This window comes from Capsicum annuum, chromosome 2, assembly GCF_002878395.1.
Source record: "Capsicum annuum cultivar UCD-10X-F1 chromosome 2, UCD10Xv1.1, whole genome shotgun sequence".
NCBI lineage: Eukaryota > Viridiplantae > Streptophyta > Magnoliopsida > Solanales > Solanaceae > Capsicum > Capsicum annuum.
Genome location: NC_061112.1, coordinates 19,033,208 through 19,058,665, shown reverse-complemented (window position 1 = coordinate 19,058,665; position 25,458 = coordinate 19,033,208). Strand labels below are relative to the sequence as shown.

General features: G+C 33.4%; 1 long non-coding RNA gene across 1 annotated transcript; it reads right to left on the bottom strand.

Annotated features, from left to right (window-relative positions):
• Positions 1 to 11,693: 11,693 nt before the first annotated feature.
• On the bottom strand, positions 11,694 to 23,981 carry LOC107858446. The gene is made up of 2 exons (XR_001670989.2): positions 23,410 to 23,981; positions 11,694 to 11,939 (listed from the first exon to the last, which is right to left on the bottom strand). It is a non-coding gene; the product is annotated as an uncharacterized LOC107858446 (long non-coding RNA).
• Positions 23,982 to 25,458: the final 1,477 nt, after the last annotated feature.

The window sequence follows — 25,458 nt, the reverse complement described above, 5'->3', positions numbered from 1 at the left end:
AGTTACTATTTTTTCTATTTTATGAGTATTTTCTTATCGGTTAAATCAAAAATTAAATCATTAGGGATTAAAAACCGATAATTAATATAACTACATTTATTATAAGTATGTATCTTAGTTTTTTTAGTATTTGTTTTTTTAATATTGTTTAAAATATCTGCTTCGATATTTAGTACATCTTTTAGTTACAATAACTCATATGATATATTTAATTAAGATTACAAAATTGAAGGAGTTTCATAGGAATGGAAACTGGAGTTTTAGATTGAATTAATAAACGGATGTTTTTTTAGAGATTAATAAACAAAATTTTTATAAAATTAATAAACGGATAAGAATTTTATTTCATAAACTAATTAATAAACTGGAGTTTTACAAAATTAATAAACGGATGATTTTTTTTTACATTGGAAGTAATGTAGGAAGATGGATAATAAATTGGGAGAGGGATAATTGAATTTTTTTGAAAAAATTAAAGGAAAATAGATTTTTTTTATTTTTTATCATTAAAAATGTTGATTTGGCATAAAAATACCTCCACCATGCGTGTGATGGAGGTTGAACTCAAATATTTTGCCACATCAACGTAAAAGGGGCACACGACATACTAAAAGAACAAGTTCGGGGGGGGGGGGGGGGGGGGGGGGGGGGGGGGGGGGGATACTTAGGACTAGTCAAAGTTCAGGTGTACCATGAATAAAATGTGACAAGTTCTAGGGGATAATCGATACTTCTCTTCTTTTTTTTTTCAAATTTTAATTTTTTTCCCCTTCCTTCGGACCCACAAACACCTTTTGCACTTTCTCTTTCTTTACTTTTTGGATCAAACAACACCTTTTTGAAGATTCTTCCTCAATAATTTTTTAATTTCATGAAAAACACCAAGAACAAGAATCCAAATTTGACGAAATTTTCAACCGTACGCTCCCTTCAACATCACGAACAAATAACAATAATTATTAGCCTTCAATTTCAAGCCAAAAATAAACTCATTTCCACCATCTTCAAGCTATGAAGAACACCATGAACAAGTGAACTTCAGATCTTCATAACTTCTTCATTTTAGCAGCAAATTTCACGAAATTCGAGATTTAGGCTCCCCTTGCTATGAAGAACAAACCCTGATGTCTTTCAAGCTCCAATTTAACCTAAATCAACAAACCCACTTGCAAGATTTTCTAAGTTTCAAAGCTTCAAGACCCTTCAATAATAGAATCTTCCCAAAAACTCAAAATTGGATGAAAGTTTTGAATTTTGACTCAAATGACACTAGGGAACAAGGATTTAGTGACCGAAAAAATAAATTAAAACAAAAAATTTCCAGATTTTTTTTAGGATTTTTGAAATTTTTTTGTTTTCTTTTTTGGATTTTTTGAAGATATCAAAATCCTAAGATTAAAATTTGTAGAAACAAATCTTAACCTAGGGTCTTGATACCAAAATGATAACGATCCTAGTTGGAGGTGACTAAAATTGATATTGGAACATGGAATTAAACAACAAAATTAAAGAATAGTTGAGAAATAAGAGATGAGAAGTGAAGAAAACAAGACTCAATTGAACAATAATTAAGTCAAGGGAGAAAGAGAGCTCAATCAAGTGTACGAGAAAGCAAATTGAGTCCACAAAATGATACTCGATGATCAATCAAGCGAAGAAGATAACACAAGTAATTTGAGAAGGTATTTCAGCGGTAAAAGCTCTCAGGCACTTTTCTCGAGACAATCTTTTGGTAGTCCCTTCAATGATTCTGAAATCCTACTCCGGTGGTCCTTCACCATCGGAGACTATCTCCAAATCATTCAAAATACCATAATCTTCCTTTTTCCCTCGGATAGGGATAATCGAGTGTTTTCCAGAATGGGGACCAAATCTTATGACATCACGCCCTATTTTTTAGACATAGGGGTATGGTTTGAATGGGTGAAGAGCGCGAAAATCTCAATAAGAAGGATGCCAATCAGTAAGGGATTTATAGTCTGGTTGTGTAAGAGGTTGTGTGAAGCATTGGAAAATAGAGGGAATAACTTTAAGTCTTGGAGATGTAGAGACTTGGCAACACATATATATTGCACTCAAAAATTCAATAAATATGGACGTATCATCTCAATCATTATTGTTAAGGGACAAAACAGAACCGTGATCTTATTACCTGTGAACCAATTTAATGAGGGGTGAGAAAGAGTGGCAAACAAAATTGATGATCTCATTAACAGAGTGTTAATTAATTACATAAGGTATATTTATTACAGGGACAGATACAGATAGGAATTTCATTACGGGGCAGGTAAACTTTAAAGGAGCTACTACAAAATCAAATAGGACAAGAAGAAGGTTGCAAGTGGAGAGGATCCCAAAAGTCAGTAAAAAATCTTAACCAGGAGGAAAACTCTCTACTTTGGAGATTCCTATTCGGTGGATTCATCGGTGGAGAAGAAGCCCTAACTCCCAATGACGTTAGAAGGTGGAAAACTCAGACTTGAAAAAAAGTCCCAAATATTCAGGTATATGACATGGATGGATTTAATTTTTTGTTCGAGTTCCAAACAAGGAAAGCAACTGAACACATTCTGATGGGAGAACGAAAGATGCGAGGCCAAAACCTTGAGCTAGATTGGTGGTATCCAATAAAAATAGCCTTTTCAGACACTACGAGATTTGATTGGTACTGGATCAGGGTTATGGGTCTTCTTCTGCAACTATGGAATTCTGATACAATGAAAAAAATTGGTGATGAATGTGGAGGGTGGTTAGAGAATGAAGAAGAGACTGAGCTCAGAAACCACTTGAGATGGGCCAGAATCAGAGTAAAAGGACCGAGGGAAAAAATCTCGTCCCCCATTGAAGTCGATGATGAAAATCTGACCTTTGCACTGTCGATTTGGTGTGAGGAACCAACAACTTACAAAAAAAATCACCGTAGAAGATGAACAATGATGACAGGTTAAAAGAAAATAAGTCAAACCCTAGCACAACTATGCCTATGGAGACTTTTCACAACTGAGGAATGAAGTTTACAAAAGAGAGTATATTGAAATACGAGATAATAAAAAAAGGAAAAGGTGGATTGACAAGGGGCATATGCTTTCTGTGGGTCCCAATTAGTAGAGAAGGAGTTGTGTGTGGGAGGACCCAATTGGGGACAGTTGGAAAGTGAGATGAGCAGAGAGAAAGAAATTCAAAATCAGGGTTTTATGGTGAGCCAGAAAACACTCTTCATTTAATTTAAAAGGTAATTCAAGCCCAAAACAAAAGAAGAAGCCCTTTACATAACCTTTTACTAAGTTCACAAAACAAATACTGAGGTATGCAATAGTCTGTATTTTGTTTATTTCAAAGGGGAGTATAAACTCAAATAGAAGTAGTGGAGAGAAGGAAAAAAAGAATACACAGCTGAATAAAAAATAATTAGACATACATGTCCACAAAAAAGAGAATCAGCAATGAAGATCAATGAAAGAAAAAGAATTGAAGAAAGGGAGGTGGATTTTTTAAAATCTCTTCTGGTAATGTATGCAAAATCGGAACCTTTACGGGTTACCAACGGTGCACAAGAGGAGGATCTTACTTCAGCTGCTACAAACTAAGTTCAAACAAATATGATCAAACTTAGACAATAGTTTGGAGTAGATTTTAAAGAGTGTAAAAAGGAAGCCTATATGATATTAAACAAGATGGATCAGAGGAGGAACAAGGAAAAAGGACAATGGGAGAGTTTACGGGATTCAATCTCTAAAAACATAGTTCTAAAAGAGGTGAGGAATCTATTTTTTGACATGAACTTCAAAGATAAGGAACAAAGATCTAGTGGGAGCATGCTAGCTTTAACAAACTAACGAAAGTAAAGCTAGTATCATGGAATGTGATGGGGTTAAATGGGGGTGAAAAAAGGGACATGGTTAGGAAATTACTACGTAAATGGGATATGGATATTTATGTTCTAGTTGAAACAAAGCTAGAATATCTTGTAGATGGTATGCTACAAAGTATATAGAGTAATAGATGGGTAGGGAAATGTCATAAAGTGGTTGTAGGGAGCAGTGGGGGAATCTTAGTTCTATGGGATAAAAATGTGTGGACAGGAGAAATGGTGGAGGTTGGTGATCTAAGTGTTACGAAGAGATTCACTGGAGTAAATGATGATTTGAGCTTTTCCATAACTGCGGTCTATGGAAAATTCTATTGTATAGAAGAGAGGGTTTCGACATGCCTATTTCAGCAGGTTGCTTGTTTCGTGATTTTACTATATTATCCCTAATTAATTATTATAAGTCATTTATATATTAAAAAGTTAATAATATCTAATTAAAAAATAAAATAGATATTTATGACATTCTGTTTCAGTTGATTCAACTGTGTTTACTATATCACCCCTAATTAATTATTATAACTCATTTATGTATTGAAAAATTAATAATATACAATATGTGATTTTACTATATCACCCCAAATTAACTATTATAAGTCATTTATGTATTAAAAAATTAATAATATTTAATCAAAAATAGTAAAATAGAGATTTATGACATGCCTGTTTCAGGTGCTTCAATCATAGTTTTACTAAATATCATCCCTAATTAATTATTATGTCATTTAAGTATTAAAAAAAATAATATTTAATTAAATAGGTAAAATAGATATAAAAGTGATGAATTAACTCTTGATGTTTTAATTAACTTGACGTCTTATATGAAGTCCACTTAATTTTTTTTCACATGTATTTTTTATAGTAATTTTGCTATGTCACTTCAATTAGTTGTTGTAAGTCATTTAAGACATTTATTCTTTGCTACTTCAATCGTGATTTTACTAAATCACCCCTAATTAATTATTATGACCATCTAAGCATTGTGCCACTTAAATTGGAATAGAAAAATATTATAAATCACAGTAATTAAAAATTTAAATTATTCAAACACTATAATTGGCTATCGACGACACAAAACTCTGGAAAAGCAGAGTAACATATATTATTTCAAAAATACATAAAAAGTATTATAATTTACAATTAAAGTGAGGTTGCGATGGTTTAAGCATGTGATGAGGAGGGGCACGGATGTCCAGTACGGTGGTGTGAGAGGCTGGCTACAGATGATTTTAGGCGGGGTAGAGATAGGCCTAAGAAATATTGGAGAAAGGTGATTAGACATGACATAGAGCAGTTACAGCTTACATAGGACATGACCCTTGATAGAAAGATGTGGAGGAAGAGGATTAGGGTAGAGGGTTAGTATGTAGGAGTACGCCTATGGTGTATTGGTGATACCTATGTTTTTCGAATAGATATTTTTAGTATCATCTTGAACGTGTCTTGTTTTAGTTATTATCCTTTTTTATTTGTTATTATAGTATTTTTGTGTGGATATATGCTTTTATATGGTTTGTTTATTATATTATTATCTGTCCTGAGTTGGGGGTCTATCGAAAACAACCTTTTGATTTGAAAAATGCTCCTTCTGAATTCCAAAAAATCATGAATGATAAATTCAATCCCAACATGAATTTTGTAATTGTTTATATAAATGATATTCTTATTTTTTCTAAAATAATAGAATTACATTTTAAACACCTAAATATTTTCAAACAAATTGTTATACAAAATGGTTTAGTTATTTCTAAACCAAAAATGTCTCTATTTCAAACTGATATTCGATTTCTTGGACATAATATTTCTAAAGGAAAAATTGAACCAATACAAAGATCTTTAGATTTTTCAAAAAAATTCCCATATATTATCACTGATAAAATTCAATTACAACGATTCTTAGAAAGTCTTAATTATATTTCCCCTTTCTATCAAAACTTATCTCGAAATTTGGCTCCTTTGTATGATAGATTGAAAAAGAATCACAATGAACCTTGGATTACTGCTTACACTAAGCTAGTCCAAATGATTAAAAAACGTATTGAGTCTTTACCTTGTGTAACACGTGTGAATCCTGCATGGTTAAAAATCGTAGAAATTGATGCTTCCAACATAGTTTATGGAGGAATTCTAAAACAAGTGAATCTCCGTACTAATTCTGAAAATCTTATTAGATTTATTCAGGAAAATGGTATGAAAGACTGAACAACATTAAATGGTGTCTTTGATACCATATGACAAGGATCTCAAGCAGAGGTAAGGTGACTAGGGTGGATAAACACATTCAATAATGTTTCCACTAACATCTTGGTAAGATCTTTCTATCACATTGATATATTTAGGTAAATATGCAGATATAAACCATTGTGCGAAACAGATAATCTGATTATGCAATGCACACATTTCGTAGAACTTTTTTGAAATATTTCTCATATCCTCAGGACTATATGTTTCGAAAAACCATGTTCTAAAGCTTTTCCATTTTTATCAATGAATTCTTTTCTAACATAATTTCTTGCCTGTGAATCAGGACTAAAATCTATTTGATGTGGAATCATTTAAATAATTTTTATAAATTAATATGAGAATTTTAAATGTTGTTAACATCAAGGTGTTCCTAACATGATAGGGGGATATAATTGATTTTTTACTAGAAAGAAAAAAATGTGGAATGCAAGTCTTATTTATACAGACATGTGTATTAGGCAATTTATAATTAATATCAAGAGTATGTCCAAATGCAGATCTAATCATATGAGTAGTTTTTTGAAAATATCTAATAGGGATTAATCCTTCTTGAATGCAACTAACATATGCACCACTATCAATCATAACAATATTAGTTATAAAAATATCATTATTAATCAATATAGTGCAATTAATATACCATTTATGAGCGGTACAAATTTGCATCATTCCTAAAAACAAATCATTTTTATGTCCAGATTTTAAATATTATCATCATTATTTTCAGTAATTTCTGGACCTTTGGACGTAGAAGGCACATCATAAGGAGAAACATGATGAGATGTATTTTCTTCAATTTTTGAAATCCTGTGAGCACAAATCATTTAATTTTGTTTTAAAGAAATAATTTCTTTTCTCAGATTTTTAATCTCAATTTTTAAATCATCAAAAGAAGTATCTCTACCAGGGGTTTTGCTTAAAGCGAGGCGTCGATTAACCTCGATCAAAGAATAAGGCATATCATAGTCATGAGTTTTAGTAACTGCTTTAGAATTAATAGGAATGCTATTAGCAGATTTTTTGTAGCAAGATTAATCATTTTTTCCTGCAGTTTTTCATCAAAAATTTCTTTTAATAATTCAAGGACATTTTCAGCAGTTAAAGCACATTTAAATCTAAGTCTTCAAACTGAGATTGCAATTTATAAAACATGTCATCACAAGCACAAGTATTATCAGGGCAAGCTTTTTCATTTTCATGATTACTATAAGAAGATTCAAGAAATTCAATCTCACTTTCTAATTCAGATTCATAGTTGTAATCAGACTCAGAACCAGAAGTATATAACAAACTATAAATTTGATCATGGAGTTCATCAGTAAGACCTAGAGACTTGATTTTTGGAGCTTACAATTTGGAGCTATATGCCCAAACTGTTTGTAGTTGTAACACTTGATTTTTGCTAAGTCTCTCTTAGACCTATTTTTGGTAAATCTCGTAAACTTACGATGGGCTTTTCGAGTCTCTCTTTCTTCTTTAGACCTTCGTCGAAAATTCTTTTTTCTTATAAGACTTAGAATGCCTATGAGTTTTCTGTTGAGAGATGGAAGCCTGTTGGTTCATACCAAATTGATCTTACTGATGAGCTCCATGATCAAATTTATGGCTTGTTATATACTTCTGGTTCTGAGTCTGATTACAACTATGAATCTGAATTAGAAAATGAGATTGAATTGCTTGAATCTTCTGATAGTAATCATGAAAATGAAAAAGCTTGCCCTGATAATACTTGTGCTTGTGATGACATGTTTTATAAATCTTACTGATGAGCTCCATGATCAAATTTATGGCTTGTTATATACTTCTGGTTCTGAGTCTGATTACAACTTGAATCTGAATTAGAAAATGAGATTAAATTTCTTGAATCTTTTGATAGTAATCATGAAAATGAAAAAGCTTGGCCTGATTATCCTGATAATACTTGTGCTTGTGATGACATATTTTATAAATTGCTATCTAATTGACTCATAAAAAGCTCTTGTTTTATAAGATTCACCTGCAATATAAAGGTTAGTGATCAAGTATTTTTGGAGTAGTCTCCATAGATCTTCTTGCTTGCATATTTGAGTATTTTCGACAAGAACTATTAGTTCTCTAGTGTCAAGCTTTTCATAATTTGGCCTATCGACAGTATTTTCTTGAACAATTGAGGCAAACGAATATGTTTGCTTAGCAAACATATAGGACTGAAGTTGTTTTAGATGTAGACATTTAGGAGAATTTAGGTGGTATAAAGATACCTTTCCAAGTCGAGTTTAATATGTCTTAAGTTGGCCATAAGTATAATCTTTCCAAGGTATATCAATAGATAATTCCCTAAGTTTTTTTTCAACCCTTTCACCGAACAAAGGAGGGAGTCCATCTATGAATTTGGCCTTCCAGTATTGTAAGCTATTTTCAGGTTAGGTCCATAACTCGACTTAGAAAGGTATCTTTATACCACCTAAATTCTCCTAGATGTCTACATCTAAGACCATTAAGGAGGGTATGAGTATTTTCATAAAGTTTGTACAAAAAATACAAGACTTGAAGAGGTAGATTTACCTCAAAATCTCGATTTATTAAATAAATGAAGTCTTTCAAAAATCGACATAAAAACTATTTATGAATACGGATATATTGATAAAATTCTGCATAAATAAATTGTTAAAATTACCGAACAATCTATTGTCTTAAATGCTGATGAACAAACTATTCACTTGCTTAGTAAAAATGATGTAGATACTTTTAAAAATCGTTATAATTTCATGCATATTGGCTTAATACAAATTGCTTTTAAATCTCTTACTCTGAGAGGTCTGCCAGAAACATTTTTAGTGGCACTACGTGATACTAGAAATCTAAATTTTAGATAATCTTTAATGGGAACTATTGAATCTACTCTTGCATATGACCCTGTATATTTTAATGTTCAACTAAATTTACAATTATCTTTGACTGATAGAAATATTCTTGATGTGTTGACCTTAAATATAAAAACCCATGGTTATAATTATGCCCCTAGATCTGAACTCATAGGAGTATTTTATCGCATTTATTACCCGTCTTATGACTACAATGACTCCTAAATGTAGCTTAATTGAAGATCCTTCCGATTATATCATTCTTATAGAATCCAATTTTCTAAAATCCAAGGTTAGTACTAAAAGGCCTATAAGATGGGAAGAAATTAACTTCCCTGACGTAGAGAAGTTATAATTATCTAATTATCATCAAATTGAAGACAAATTTTTCCATTAGAGTTTTGAGTTACATGAGTTAATTCTGAATTGTTCACTTCTCCTGTAAGCTGTAAGCTGTTTGGGAGAAACAACTGGATTTAAAATCCAAGTATCAGGGAAGTTAATTTCTTCCCATCTTATAGGCCTTGACTTATATCTTCCAAATTTTGAAGAAATAAGAAATGAAATAGACTGTTTCGACTTTGATACATCATTTGATAAATTTTAATCTTTTGATGCAGTATGGATCCACCCTGACAAAGGGCCAGAGGACGTGGAAAAGGCATCAGAAGCCAAGGTTCCACCTACTATAGAGGCAGAAACATCTAAACTTTGTTTAGCAATTTGTAATTAATGACAAGTCTAGGCATACCACGTTCTTTTTCAGAAGCGTTGTTAACATAAAAAACAGTGCATGGCCACGGGGATTTTGAAGGTTTTAGGAGACGTTAACATCAAATTCCATCTTCGAAGGAATTGGATTTTCTTTATCAGAAATATTATCATTATCTTGAACGATATGAGTTTTAGGATTGATTTTAACCTTTTCAACACTTCTAAAAGAATTAGGCAAATATGTAGATATAAACCATGGTGCAAAACCCTCATCATCATCATCATAATAATAAGAGAAAATGGTCAAAATCCCTTCCAACATTCACCCCAAATCTCAACTATACACCTATACTTTGCGGAGGTCCTATGACCCCCCTGAACTATTTTAAAGTGAAATATTTACAGCCCTAAAAAGCACATGCCTAGACATTATTTTAGGCAGTGAGCTGCACTCACTGTCACATCATGCCACATCATGGCCACGTAATTGCCACGCCATTTTTTTATTTTTTTACTCTAAAAATTAGTTATTTAACTTTATTATTTTCTTTTCTCTTCCCCATTTTCCATTTTGATCCATTTTCTTCTTCAATCACATTTTATTTTTGTAGTTTATTTTTGAAATTTAATTTTGTATTAAATTTTATATGACATTGTGGGTTATGTTGGAAATTATATATGGCATTTTGGGTTAAAAACTTTGAGTATTGTGGAAATTATATACATTGGAGTTGGAGTTCAAAGTTTTGACCTCGCCATTAATGACGGATCTTGAGTAAAAAGAGAGAAAATTGGAGAAATAAAAAAAATTATATATGGCATTGTGGGTTAAAAACTTTGAGCATTGTGAAAATTATATACGTCGGAGTTGGAGTTTAAAGCTTTGAGATCGCCATTAATGACGGATCTTGAGCAAAAAGAGAAGAAATTGGAGAAATGGAGAAATTATATATGGCATTGTGGGTTAAAAACTTTGAGCATTATGAAAATTATATACGTCGAGTTGGAGTTCAAAGCGTTGAGCTCGCCATTAATAGTGGATCTTGAACAAAAAGAGAGAAAATTGAATGAATGGTTATGAAGCTTTGCCAAGACTTCACATTTAAACTTTGTTAAATCTTCTTGCCTCCTTAGTTCAAGTGTTTCTTGTTTCTAGTAATAACCTTTTCCAAATTATTAATGAGTCCTCGCCATTAATGAGTTCAAGAAAGATGAGAAAGTGAAATTGGAGATGAGGAAGATGAGGAAACTCCATTAATGAGTTCTGAAATTTTTTATTTTGAGAAAGAGAACAAGACAAGAGAAAATGAATAAGAAAAAGTAATAATTAAAATTATTTATATAAAAAATAATTAAAATAATTTTTTAATAAATAATTTCATTCTCACTCTCTTTAAAGAGAGTGAAACTCTCTTGCCATGTCAGCTTTTGGGGTGTAAATATTCCACTTTAAAATAGTTCAGGGGAGTCATAGGACCCCCGCAAAGTATAGGTGTGTAGTTGAAATTTGAGGTAGGTTGGGGGAGCTTTTGGTTATTTTCTCTAATAATAATAATAATAATTAAGATAGTGAAAATAATTGCGGTATAGATAATAACGACAATAATAGCAATATTGGTGATAATAATAAAAAATTATCATGGTAGTATATAAAATAATTTACCTTGCACGTGTTAGTAGATGAATATATATACCTCGCTTTCTATCCTGAAAACTCGAATAATGTAAAAAAAATAAAAAATAAAGTGTAGTACAAAACATTAGAATTATTTATTAGAAAAATAAGTTAAAATTAGTAGGTGAACCCTTTTAAAAAAACGTACATTTAGTGATGTGTTTTCCTATTAGTTTTGAAAATTTTATTTTTGTTGTATTTTAAGCGAAACATGGTGGTTACCCTATTAATTTTATTTAGACATATTGGCGAAAAGAATTACCCAAGCACGTTAAGATATATATTTTTAGCAATAGTCAGGTGATTTGCGAAAACCCATTCGCTGAAGCTACTTCTAAGATGACCAACGAAGAACAAAGCTACACTTATTGAATAATCAAATAAAGTTATTGTAAGTAAAATTAACAACAAGAGTTAGTAATAAAAAAATAAAACGCAACATAACAACATAAATTAAATCGAAAGGCGATAAAGAATAATAAACTCGATTTAGGAGCTTAGGCTCCTAATTTGCGGGACTCCAAAGCTCTGCGATCCTAATGCGGTTGACCCGATGCTTGGGACAAAGACGAGTTCCGATATAGAACTCCAACTCCTGAATTTATATGTAAAAGAAAAAAAAAATTAGAATACCAACTAATTAACCAAGGGGAACACTAAATTGTACCATGGATAATGAGATATGTCATACTCCCTCCATCTCAAAATGAATGACCTACTTTTCTTTTTGACCCATTTCCTTTTTTGGCAATACTTTAATTTCAACTTTCCACATGACATGTTTAAGACCACAAGATTAAAGAGAATTTTGGTACATTTGAGACAACTTTAATTTAAGAACACAAGATTCAAAAATCCTCTTTATTTTCTTAAACGTTGTGTCAAGTCAAAGTATGTCATTCTTTTTTAAATGGAGGGAGTATGTTATTTTTATTGATCTAAACAAGAAACAATTTAACTATATCACCAAGAGAAAAGTTGTCATCAAAGGTTAGATAATTTTCACAGCCATGCGAGCAGCCTCAGAAAAGTCAAAGGGGTCGTTTGGTAGAGTGTATTGAAATGTTAATGCATGCATTAGTTTAATGTGTATTAGTAGTACCTTGTTTGGTATACCTTTTTATCTTATGTATAACTAATGCAAGACTATTGTGTATTGAGACTAATACCTCAAAATTTATGGCATTAGTAATGCAATGGATCTAATGCATGCATTAACATGCTTAAAGAACTATTACCCCTCAAAAAAATTTATGTATCCTTTCCAACATATATATTGAGGGTATTATGTAAAATTAAAAAAAAAATTAAAAATTATGAAATTCATAGTTTTATTAATACATCGAACCAAACATTGCAGAAGAAAAATACAAATATAACTAACACAAGCATTACCAATACGCTATATTTTGCATTATTCTTATACACTCTACCAAACGATCCCTAAGAGAACAACCTATGTGGCTTGGATATTGAAGAAACGAGCTCTACCAAACGATCCCTAAGAGAACAACCTATGTGGCTTGGATATTGAAGAAACGGGGCACACCTTTGAAAGGATATATTTTTTTTTTAATGAAAGAAATATTTATTTCAAGGCAAGTCTTATTAACAAAGTACCAAAATGTCTCAAGGAAATGGCTATCTGGCAAGTTGTGTTTAAAAGATAACATTATAATCCAACAAATTATCAAGACGATGAAAATTACTTCCATATGAATACACGACAAATCTTAAAAAGGGTCGCTAAGTATTTGTATGAAATGTAGGCAAGGTATCAATTAGAAGATGAAAACATTCATTGAACAAAATTCCACTAACTTTTCACAAACCAAATGGCGAGGCCTTGATATCTTTAAACACACACAACTTTTTCCGAGCAACTGGAAGAGGGGATGAGCATATCTCATACTATTATTAAGATCAAGGCATAACTATTTAAAGTGAAAAGAAGGGGGGAGGGGCAGAATACAAGAACCATTGGACGTATATTTTCCAAGAAAACACCCAAACAAAAGGTTAATTTTAGGCGGAAAGGGAAAAATCCAGCCTTCGTCCCACTTGGCAAGAAAGCGAATACTGAAGACGCAACAGGAGAAAAAGGGCTTCTTAAAGCCCGAAGATGTTAAACGTTTACTTCGCAGGTAGACAAAGTAAGATTCCAACACACCCGATTCCTAAATAATTTTGAACGTCATTCAAATATACTCTTGTATCCGGACTTGGATGGTGAGAAACAGAATGCGATGGCTTCATGTTCGATTAACAAACTTGCAGCTATCCTTTACTTTAAAGAAAGAATCATATTCGAAGAGCATGATGGACAAAATATACAAAACAAAGTCGCTATATGGTCTGGGACGGAAATATCTTACGTTTTAGAGCCAGTTTGGATAAGATTGAAAAAATAGCTTTTTAGCATAAGTGATTAAAAGCTTAAAATAAGTGTTTATAAATTAAGCAGATAAATGTTTGGATAGAAGTGTTAAAATTGAAAAAAAGTTGTTGATACGTTTGGTAAACAAGTGATGTTAAATATTTTTTTGTTGTTAAAATGACTTACATATCCTTAAAGTTGTTAACATCACAAAAAAGGTGAATTATTTATAATTTTTAATTTTAAAATAAAATTTTTGAACAAACCTCCAATTAATGATGGATTCGATGAAAACAAAGAAGAAAGATGAAGAGGAAATTAGAGGAAAGAGATGAAGCGAAGCGACAAAGAGAAAAAGAAAAAAAAAACTATATATTTAAGAGCTACAAGTTTAGAATATTGTTGGAATTGGAGGAAAATATAAGGGATAAAAAGATAAATGTTTTGGTCAAACCTAAAAGAATTTTAATCTAAAAAGCAAAAAACTGGGGTACCCAGCTTCTCACTTTTTGATTATTTTAATCAGTTTTTAATTTTTTTTAAGTACTTTTTAGTTTTACCAAACACCTTAAAAGGTTAAAAAAGAGATTAAAAACTGGTTTGATCAGAGTTTAATCCTATCCAAACGGGCTCTTAGTCTCTTAAATAAATAAGCAATGATAGAAACACGCAAACCGTAAATAAAGTCCACCCAGTAGCTATATTTTGTTATCCATGTGTATTTTGGGTACACGAATCTGTATATATATACAACACCAACTTCAACAATAGTTCATGTATAAACAAGAACACCTTTGAAGTTCTTTAACACCTTCAACACAAGATTACTAATAATTTATTCAAGAAGTGTTAGATTTCAGAAGATAGATGAAACATAATTTAAGGCCAAGTCTCCCGACTTCACGGAGTGTCCTTAGGGAATAATTTCCCTCACTGTACTCGAGGTTATGGAATCTTCCTCCCAGGATAAAATGACCTACAATCCGAACAATAGCGGTACCTCAAATTGTCGGATTCTACGAACTCACTCAACAGCTTAATGATCACACAGAGTTTTTGTTAAGTATAAAAGTGTTTTTGTTGTCAAAATTCATATCCATACCTGAGGAAAATAGCAGCTATCTATAGCCTTAAGTGTATCCTTTCAAAAAGGATGCATTGGTTCAGCAGAAAGGCACTTTTCTGTAACAGTCACGTAACTGCGCCAGGACTGCGTCCAAAGAGCGACCGCAGATGACATTTGCAGATTTCAGTGAGCATCTGCGTCCGCAGTTTTTGATCTGCATGAGCAGAGCAGTCGCATTTCGAACAGTGTACCTTTTCTCGAAGGGTCGCATTCCTTCGTGATGTGCGTTGAAATTGCGCCTGAAATGCACCCAAATTTGGAGAAATTTAGATTTTGGAATTTTAGATTAAATTATCACTTGTAAACAAGTTTCAAATAAATTTTGTCTAAAAAATTAGATCTCATCGATCAATCATTTGACAAATCCAAATCCAAATTCGAGCTGAGCGAGTGACGACAGAGCGAGGCATCTCTTATTTGTTGCGTCACCATATAGAGTTAGTTTCTCATTATAAACACTCACAAGTTCTCTTCTCCCACATTGAGTGAACTTTCCAATTTGAGAGTACACTTTCCAAATTGGTGTCTCCCTTCTCTCCTTTATTTTTTCTCCATTTTTCGTTCACATACACCTTGAACCTAACAATCCCCCACATGAATGGGCAAGGACTATTTTTTCAAAAAATTACGGACAAGCATGTGATCATTTAGCAAAAATTGATTGCATCTGGATAAGTAGGTTTCCCTTTGAACTTTCCGTAGTAAACATGTATCGGATGCACTTGGTCAATTGGTAGATTTGATATCTTTGAACCGTCGAGCTTTAATGTACACCTAGACAACACATGTCACACAACCAACCTTTTACTGTTTATGGTTCTCATGGTTTTGTTCTTTTCAGCCATGAACACGTCTCGATTTCATGAGAGCTTAGAGAATAGGCCCTTTACTAACATTCTCTTTGAAGTGGCTTCCACTTCACCCTCACATAGGTGATTTCTAAACGTTCAATCCTGTAAATTAAACTATTTGATCAAATCTGCCAAAATTTAGATAATCATTAAAAGACTTTTCACTTTAGTCTTATCCTTGATTACTACACATTGTCTACATTATGAGAATGGATTGGGTAATTGACAATGTTGAACCTGTCAGACACAACTTTGTTTGATCTCTTTGAACCTAGCTCTTGGGATCTCCAGTCTGCTAGGTAGAGTTACCGCTATGCTGACTTGTCCTACGCCTTAAACTCATTCCCCTGGATGTCCTTTCCATTCCTTCTCTAGATAGGCCTTTTGTAAGTGGATCCGACACATTATCCTTTGACTTTACATAGTTAACAATGATAATTCCACTAGAGAGAAGTTCTCTAACGGTATTATGTCTTCATCTTATGTGACGAGATTTACCGTTATACATCATGCTCCCTACTCTACCTATTATCGCTTAGCTATCACAGTGTATACATACTGGTGCCACTGGTTTGGGCCAATAAGAAATATCTTTCAAGAAATTCCAGAGCCATTCTGCTTCTTTACCGGCTTTATCCAATGCGATAAATTCAAATTCCATTATAAAGTGAGCAATACAAGTCTGTTTGGATGATTTCCAAGAGACTGCACCTCTATTGATAGTAAATACATATCCACTTGTGGATTTTACTTCGTTCGATCCGATGATCCAATTTTCATCACTATATCCTTCAAGTACCGCGGGATATTTATTATAATGCAAGGCATAGTCTTGAGTGTAGTTAAGATACCCCAAAACTCTTTTCATTGCCATCCAATGAGTTTTGTTGGGATTACTCGTGTACCGACTCAATTTACCAATAGTGCATGCTATATCTAGTCGTGTACAGTTCATTATATACATTAAACATCCCAATACTCTTGCATACTCCAATTGCGAGTCACTTTCACCTTCATTCTTTCGAACTGCAAAGCTCACATCCAATGGAGTCTTAGCAATACTGAATTCCATATACTTAAATTTTTCAAGTACCTTTTCTATATAATGAGACTGTGACAATGCCAACCCTTGTGGAGTTCTATGAATTCTTATTCCTAAGATCACATCCGCAACTCCAAGGTCTTTCATATCGAACTTACTCTCGAGCATTCATTTTGTTGCATTTATGTCAGAAATATCTCTACTGATGATCAACATATCATCCATATATAAACAAACAATGACTTGGTGATTCGGAGTGTCTTTAATATACACATATTTATCACATTCATTTATCTTGAACCTATTTGCCAACATGGTTTGGTCAAACTTTGCATGCCATTGTTTAGGTGCTTGCTTTAGTCCATACAACGACTTAATAAGTTTACACACCTTATTCTCCTTTCCTAGAACCACAAAACCCTCAGGTTGTTCCATGTAAATTTCTTCCTCCAATTCTCTATTTAGGAATGCGGTTTTCACATCTATTTGATGGATTTCAAGACTATATACCGCCGCCAAGACAATTGACATTCGAATCAATGTTATCCTTGTTACTGGCGAGTATGTATCAAAGTATTCCTTTCCATTTTTCATAAGGAATTGATTGTCTTACTATGGGGAACTCTATTGAGTATACGGTTGGCTGTAAGGATAGCCTCCCCTCACAAGTTTTGCGGTAAACCAAAACTTATAAGGCACTCATTATTTCCTTCAACGTTTGATTTTTTCTTTCTGCAATTTCATTAAATTGAGGTGAATACGGGGCCGTAGTTTGATGGATGATTCCATTCTCTACACATATTTCGGCGAAGGGAGATTTATGTTCTCCGCCCCTATCAGTTCTTATCATTTTTATCTTTTTCTCTAACTGATTTTCAACTTCAGTTTTGTATTACCTAAATGCATCCATTGCTTCATCCTTACTATTTAGCAAGTAGACATAACGGTATCTAGTACAATCATCAATAAAAGTTATGAAATACTTTTTCCCACCACGTGATGGTGTTGACTTCATATCACAAATGTCAGTATGTATTAAGTCTAAGGGATTGTAATTCGTTTCAATGGACTTATAAGGATGCTTTGCATACTTTAATTCACACACGTTTGACACTTTGATTTATTGCACTCAAAGTTTGGCAAAACCTCTAAGTTAATCAGTTTTCGTAACGTTTTGTAATTAACATGGCCTGAACGTTCATGCCACAAATTATAAGACTCAAGTAAGTAAGAAGAATTTGAATTTTTATTGATTTCAACATTCATTACATTTATCTTATAAAGGCCCTCGGTGAGATAGCCTTTTCCTACATACACTTCTTTGCTAATTACAATTTTTCCAGAAACGATTACACATTTGAATCCGTTCTTGTCTAGAAGTGAAACAAAAATTAAGTTCCTACGTAAATCTGAAACATACAAGACATTGTTAAATGTCAAGACCTTTCCTGAAGTCATTTTCAAGCCCACTTTTCCTGTTCCTTCTACCTTAGTCGTAGTGGAGTTAGCCATGTAGATCATTTCTTCTACTTGACCCGGAGCGAATAACGAAAATAACTCTTTGTTGGCACAAACATAGCGGGTGGCACCAAAATCCATCCACCATTCGCGAGAATTCTCCACCAAGTTGCATTCTGAGAACATAGTACACAGATCATCACTTTCTTTGTTGGACTCAACCATATTAGCTTGGTCCTTTTTCTTGCCTTTCTTCGAGGCACGACAATCCGTAGACTTATGGCCAATCTTACCGCAATTGAAGCATATTTCCTTGAATTTATCTTGGGTTGATTGCTTCCTTGTTCAACTTTCTTCCTTTTCCTAGAATTGTTTTGATCATCTTATACAATATGTGCTCCATTAATTGTAGAATTCCTTTTTGACCTTCTCTCGGCAGCCTTATTATCCTCTTCAATATGCAGTCGGACAATAAGATCTTCGACAGTCATCTCCTTGGGTTTGTGCTTCAAGACATTTTTGAAGTCTTTCCACATAAGTGGTAGCTTCTCAATGATCGCTGCTACTTGAAATGCATCATTCACAATCAAACCTACAAAACAGTTGAACATTTTCAATTTGTACAACAAAGGTATTTTTCAAAGATATACCTTCCGCTAGGAGATCGTGGATGATTACTTACGATTCCTGCACTTGAGAGACAACCGCTTTGCTATCTATTATTTTAAAGTCCAAGAACCTGACAACAAAGAATTTCTTAATACCCGCATCCTCTGTTTTGTATTTTCGTTCTAATGCCCCCCACAATTCCTTCGATGTCTTGGTTTTACTGTAAATATTATAGAGGTCGTCTTGGAGACCACCCAAGATATAATTCCTGCAAAGGAAGTCCGAGTGTTTCCAAGCCTCTACAATCATGAAATGCTCTTTGTCCGAGGTACCCTCGGGCACCTCAGGAGCATCCTCACTAGTGAACCTTTGAAGGGATAGAGTGGTGAGGTAAAAGAACATCTTTTGCTGCCATCGCCTAAAGTCAATGCTCACAAATTTTTCGAACTTCTCCGCAGGTGCCATTGGTTGCGGAGCATTTGCTCGACTTGTTGAGGCAATACTAGTTGCCCCCACAGTTCTAGTCGCATCTTGCATTTGACTTTCGTTAGTCATTTTTTCTGTCACCACAAGACAATAAAATTTAGTATTTTCAGAATACTACTTATTAACAAGTTTCAATAACTTAAACACCTCTATTGTTTCTAGTTAACGATGAAGTTTTTATGAATTCCAATCGTCAACCGAGTGATTTTCAACTTATGATGAAGATTTTATGTCTTCAAATCACTAGTTAAATTCAAACGGAGTAGAAAGCTTAAAGCTTTAATCTCCAAAAACAAGCAATACAGATTCTGTAAAGTTATTCCTTAAGATTGTTATACATGTGTATTTCGGGTACACGAATCTGTATATATATACAACACCAACTTCAAAAATAGTTCATGTATAAACAAGAACACCTTTGAAGTTCTTTAACACCTTCAACACAAGATTACTGATAATTTATCCAAGAAGTGTGTTAGATTTCAGAAGATAGATGAAACAGAATTTAAGGCCAAGTCCCCCGACTTCAGAGAGTGTCCTTAAGGAATAATTCCCCTCACTGTATCCGAGGTTATGGAATCTTCCTCCCAGGATAAAATGGCCTACAATCCAAACAATAGTGATACCCCAAATTGTCGGATTCTACGAACTCACTCATCAGCTTAATGATCACACAAAGTTTTTATTAAGTATAGAAGTGTTTTTGCTGTCAAAATTCATATCCATACCTGAGGAAAATAGTAGGTATTTATAGCCTTAAGTGCATCCTTTCAGAAAGGATGCATTGGTTCAGCAAAAAGGCACCTTTCTGTAACAATCACGTATCTGCACTAGAACTGCGCCAGGACTGCGTCCAAAGTTCGGTCGTAGATGACATTTTGCAAATTTCAATGAGCATCTGCATTTGAATTGCGGCGTAGTCACGCAGATCGGTCGCATTTCGAAACAATGTGCCTTTTCTCAAAGGGCCGCATTCCTTCTTGATGTGCGTTGTGTATGCATTGAAATTGCGTCCACATTTGGAGAAATTCAGATTTTGAAATTTTAGATTAAATTATCACTTGTAAACAAGTTTCAAATAAATTTTGTCTAAACAGGCGCACACATTTGGAGAAATTCATATTTTGGAATTTTAGATTAAATTATCACTTGTAAACAAGTTTCAAATAAATTGTCTGAAAAATTAGGCGATCGATCCTTTTCGAAATCCAAATCCAAAGCCGAAGTCGAAGCCCAAGCCGAGCTAAGCGCCGCCATCGACAGCGCCAGGCATCTCTTATTTCTTGCCTCACTTACCATGTGGAGTTAGTATTTCTCATTATAAACACTCACAAGTTCTCTTCTCTCACCAATGTGGGAGAAATGAGTGAACTTTCCAATTTGGGAGTACACTTCCCAAATTGGTGTCTCCCTTCTCTCCACCATTTTTCCTCCATTTTTCATTCACATACACCTTGAATCCAACATATTTTGCAAAAAAGGTGACAATAAAGTCACGAAAGGTTGAGAATAAAGATCAGACTCACACCAAAACTAAGAGTGAAGGTCATGAACGCAACCAACAATTCCCCATAATCGCAATTAACCATTTATGCACTCGGTTTGCAACAAGAAATCACCAACAGTCTAGAACAAAGCAAATACATAAATGCATATATTCGCACACGAAATAGTATCACATATCTAAAACAGCCACCTACATGATAAACGAGACTTGAGATGACGACGCATAATCTAAAATAATGCACATTTTTGCCAAAACAAGCTAAACAGAAGAGAACGCGCAGGGACTGATTTTCTATATTTCACATATTTGAACATGACAAGATTGTTTTGTAAACTTAATCTGTAAAATAGACAGCCAACAAAAACATTGGTAAATACGTACATCTATTCAAACGGCGACGAATTGAATGCCAGATAAACAAAGCGAACAAGAAAGGGACTGTCCACATTTGATTTCTGTTAATACTCTTTCCCTAAATTGAGGCGGAACCACATTTGGAAAATAGGAGAGTAGGCTTGAAGAAAAAAAAAGGTGCTTGCATAAAATGCCTTAAACAGGTAGAGATACGTGTAATAAACATGCTAACTAAGCGAGAACTCATTCAAATAAGGATCCACTTTGAAATATCTTTACGCAACCTGTGATAAGAAAAACTGATAAGAAAAACTGAACAAACGTCACGCTGGACGTCTCAGAATCTGCACTTTATTATATAGATTTTTCTACCTTCAAGAAACGATAACTATATCCAAAACTAGAGTAGAATTTCATGGTGAGCTTGACAACGGGTTCTCGTGCTTGATTAAATAGCTAAGATTCAAGTTTTCTTCTATGTTTAGACTGTAAACAAATGACATATTGATCTGTAAACGATCAGCTAATCACACTCAAAGTTTTAACCCGAAAGATTATCATTCTCATTTAAAACTGAAAACATTTTGTCAGCGCCCAACCAATTAGAGACGTAACTATGTAACTGCCACTATATTAGAATGTTCAAGGAAAATTACAAAATCGCATGGTGAAAAACCAACATTGGAGAGTTTTAAGTCTTTTAGCCCTTTCAGGCTAAAACAAAAGCTGCCCATGTATTATAAAAATGCGAGCCAAACTTTATTAAAAAATATTTTTTGAGTTAGTAGACCACATTGATACTATACTTAAGATACTGAGAAAATGTGCGTACTTTTGAGTTTTTGAAAATGCTTTGAAACTCCCTTTTCATGAAGAACCAGACGACTAAACATCGTACAAACAAACAGGTGTGAAACAGACTAATCAGCGAAAGCCACGCTATTACAACTGTTCCGTAGATGGCGATCTACCCACACTTGGACACCTCAAATTTATGATGGTTCAATTGAACTCAGTCATTAGGAATAAGTCTTTTAAACCCATGTATTACAGTTATTCTAAGAGAAAGGGAAAGAAAGATGCTTACACCACCGAATTAAGATCATGCCCTTATCGTAAGCAAACAACAAATTATTTTGACTAACTCAATTAAATTAGCAAGCGATTAACAAGTACTAAGTTAAAAGCTCCAACTTGTTGACTTTAACTCTAGAGCCTAAACCAATATCGTTACCTCTACTAAGTGAACACAAGATAGGTACATACTTAGCCATAGAACAAGCTGCTCAAACTAGCTAAGAAACACCTTCACGGTGGGTTCTCCAGTTCCTCTAATCATTTTTAACATGTCAAGTTAACACTTGTGTGAAATATAGCGAAAGAAAAAAAAACTTCAATATATAATGCTATACTTTTCCAAACTTAAACCTTTTATAACCTGTTTTACACTAAGTTGGCAGTTAAAAATCTTGCTAGACAAACAACTATTCGAAAATAGTGCCAACACAATATCTTATTCAAGCGTTTAAACAAATAAAAGGGTTACAAAATTTCATGACGCGCAACCAGACATTTATAAAAATATTAAGCTTTTCTTTTGGAAAAAAAAAACCTTCCGCGATAATATAAAGCAACTAACATTTTGTAAGCATGCAAGCCAAACATATCATATTCGATTCACAATCACCATGTTAAAGAAACCAAACCGAAATTGAAATGACCTCTAGCAGTCTTCTAAACAACAACAACAACAACAACAACAAACCCAGTGTATTCCCACCTAGTGGGGTATGGGGGTAAGATGTACGCAGTCCATACCTCTACCTCTGAAGAAGTAGAAAGGAGCAGTCTTCTAAACACATATAAAAAACTTAAAATCTTCAAGGAGTCTGTTTCGACCTGAACTGAAGGCTGCTAATGCCTCATAAACGCACAGTTGGATAAGAGGGAAATAAAGCAGCTATTGCCACGTTTGAAGCGTCCAAGCCATCATAGCAAATGCTCTCACGGTAAGCCACTGACCAGACACGACATTGTGTGCCACAGAGAACTTGATCAAAGCGACTCCACAAGTTGTAAACATTTTGTAAACACTCAATCAAGAATACACAATACAGAACGACCAAAGACTATTTATTTCGATGATCTCACATTCATAATAACTCATCTAGAACAGATAACTCCCAAACCAAACATAACCAGTGAATTACGAGGCTAAACTAATAATCATGTAATTACGTCGGGATAGATTTTACCTTGTGTAGGGCAGCGAAACTGGAGCTACAATGACAAGGATTTTTCGACGGCGAATTCAACTCCAAGAATTCCGAACGTATGCGATCTAATTTGATCTATTTTTACTTTTTTTTTACACTACTTTTCACTCTTCCTTGATTTTCTTTTTCTTTCACCTTCCGTTTTCTTTATTATCACTTGTTCCTCCACTACCCTTTCTCCCAATTTTTCCACTTGTTCTCTGGGATTGAAGAATACCCCTTTTTAAAGGCGAAATGTGGACTTGAACCTCCTGATTTGAAACTAAAACTGAAGAAAAAGGCAAAATTGAGATGAAGTTTGAAAAGTTTGCATCCCTATCCCAAAATTCGTGCTGACCTCCACTGTTGCGCGGATGCAGGAGATGGTTGCTCAGAGGGGAGTGGTTGGAGATTGTCTCCTATGGTTCGGTCTTTGGGAGCGTGGTAGAGAGGAGAGAAGAGGAGAAAGAAGATCGTATGTGGCTATCGCTATGTTTTGAAAGAGTGAGAGATGGGATGATGTGATGATGGTCACTATTAGAAATCTGCACGCGTGAAAAGCGTATTATAGGCTGATTTGGTTGACTTAAGTTTAAATGATCGGCCGGTTAAAAATAAATATCTTAAAATAATAAAATATATATATAAATTTAAGAAAAAATTGATTTAAAAATTGATTATTTTTTATCGGTTCGATTTTGATCGAAACAGTCCAAATTTAATTTAAAGATAAAGAGGAAAAGGAGAAAAATAAATATATAAATAAATAGATAATTAAATAAACAAAAAATTAAATTATATATACCTACATATATATAAAAAAAACAAGTTTGGGGATCCTTCGTATTTAAAATAAATCGACGGATAAGGTTAAATTGTATCTGTTGAGGTGGAATGGCAACGCGAACATAAGAATTATACCGAATTTTAGACTAATTTTTGGGCTTTGGCTGAAATTCATAAAATAAGAGTTGAGTTAGGGTGAAATAAAAAAATAAAATTGGATTATTGTTGGCCCAAATACTTTTTTCTACTGGAATTAGTTTTATCAATGCTCCTTGTTATCCTAAAATTATTTTAATCTGACGTATATAAATTATATAAATAATTTAATGTAAACATCCAATTATATATTTTTTTCATTAACCAAAATATACGTGTGTAAAAATAAGAATATAATAAAATATAAAATATATATAATATCACCTAGAAATAACAGTAGAAAGAATGAGAATGTAATTATCGAAAGATATTTTTTTTATTATTTGCTAAAATATTTAATCATATTTGATTAAAATATTTTATATTATGATAAAATAAATAAATAAATAAATCTCCTTTTATTTAAAAGTTAGTAGAAATAGATATAAAAATATGAAATTTATTTATATTTAATTTTTTGCAAATTATTAGGGCCAAGGAGCGTCGGTAAGAAAAATAATTAGAGAAAAAATAACGAGCCAAAATTGAGTGTCAACAGTAGTAAATGATTGAAAATGGATAAAAGCTTGTATAAAGATGATGAGATTTTCAGTTTTAGTTAATGGTGAACCAATTGAATTCTTTCTATCTAAAAGAGGATTGAGACAAGGGGATCCTCTATCCCTTTTCTCTTTATTTTAGCAATGGAAGGATTTGATAACATGATGAGAATAGCTACACGACAGAGATGGATCAGAAGCTTTTTTTATAGGGGACATGCTAGGAGGGAGAAAAGAGATTAGTCACTTACTATATGCAGATGATACCATTATCATGTGTGAGCCGGTTGATCCTTTTCTAAGCAGTGTCGGGTCTAAGGATAAATTGGGGAAAAAATAGTTTGATTCCTGTCAAAGATGTACCTCAGATTCATGAATTGGCCAATATCCTGGGATGTAAAGTTGAGGGATTGCACCCACGTATTTAGGTATGCCCTTAGGAATCAAACACAAAGCATTGAAGATATGGGATAGGATCCTGAAGAACGCAGAAAAGAAGCTGACTAGATGGAAATCACAATTCTCTTTAGGTTGGGGGGTGGTTTTGATTAATTTTGTCTTGGACTCT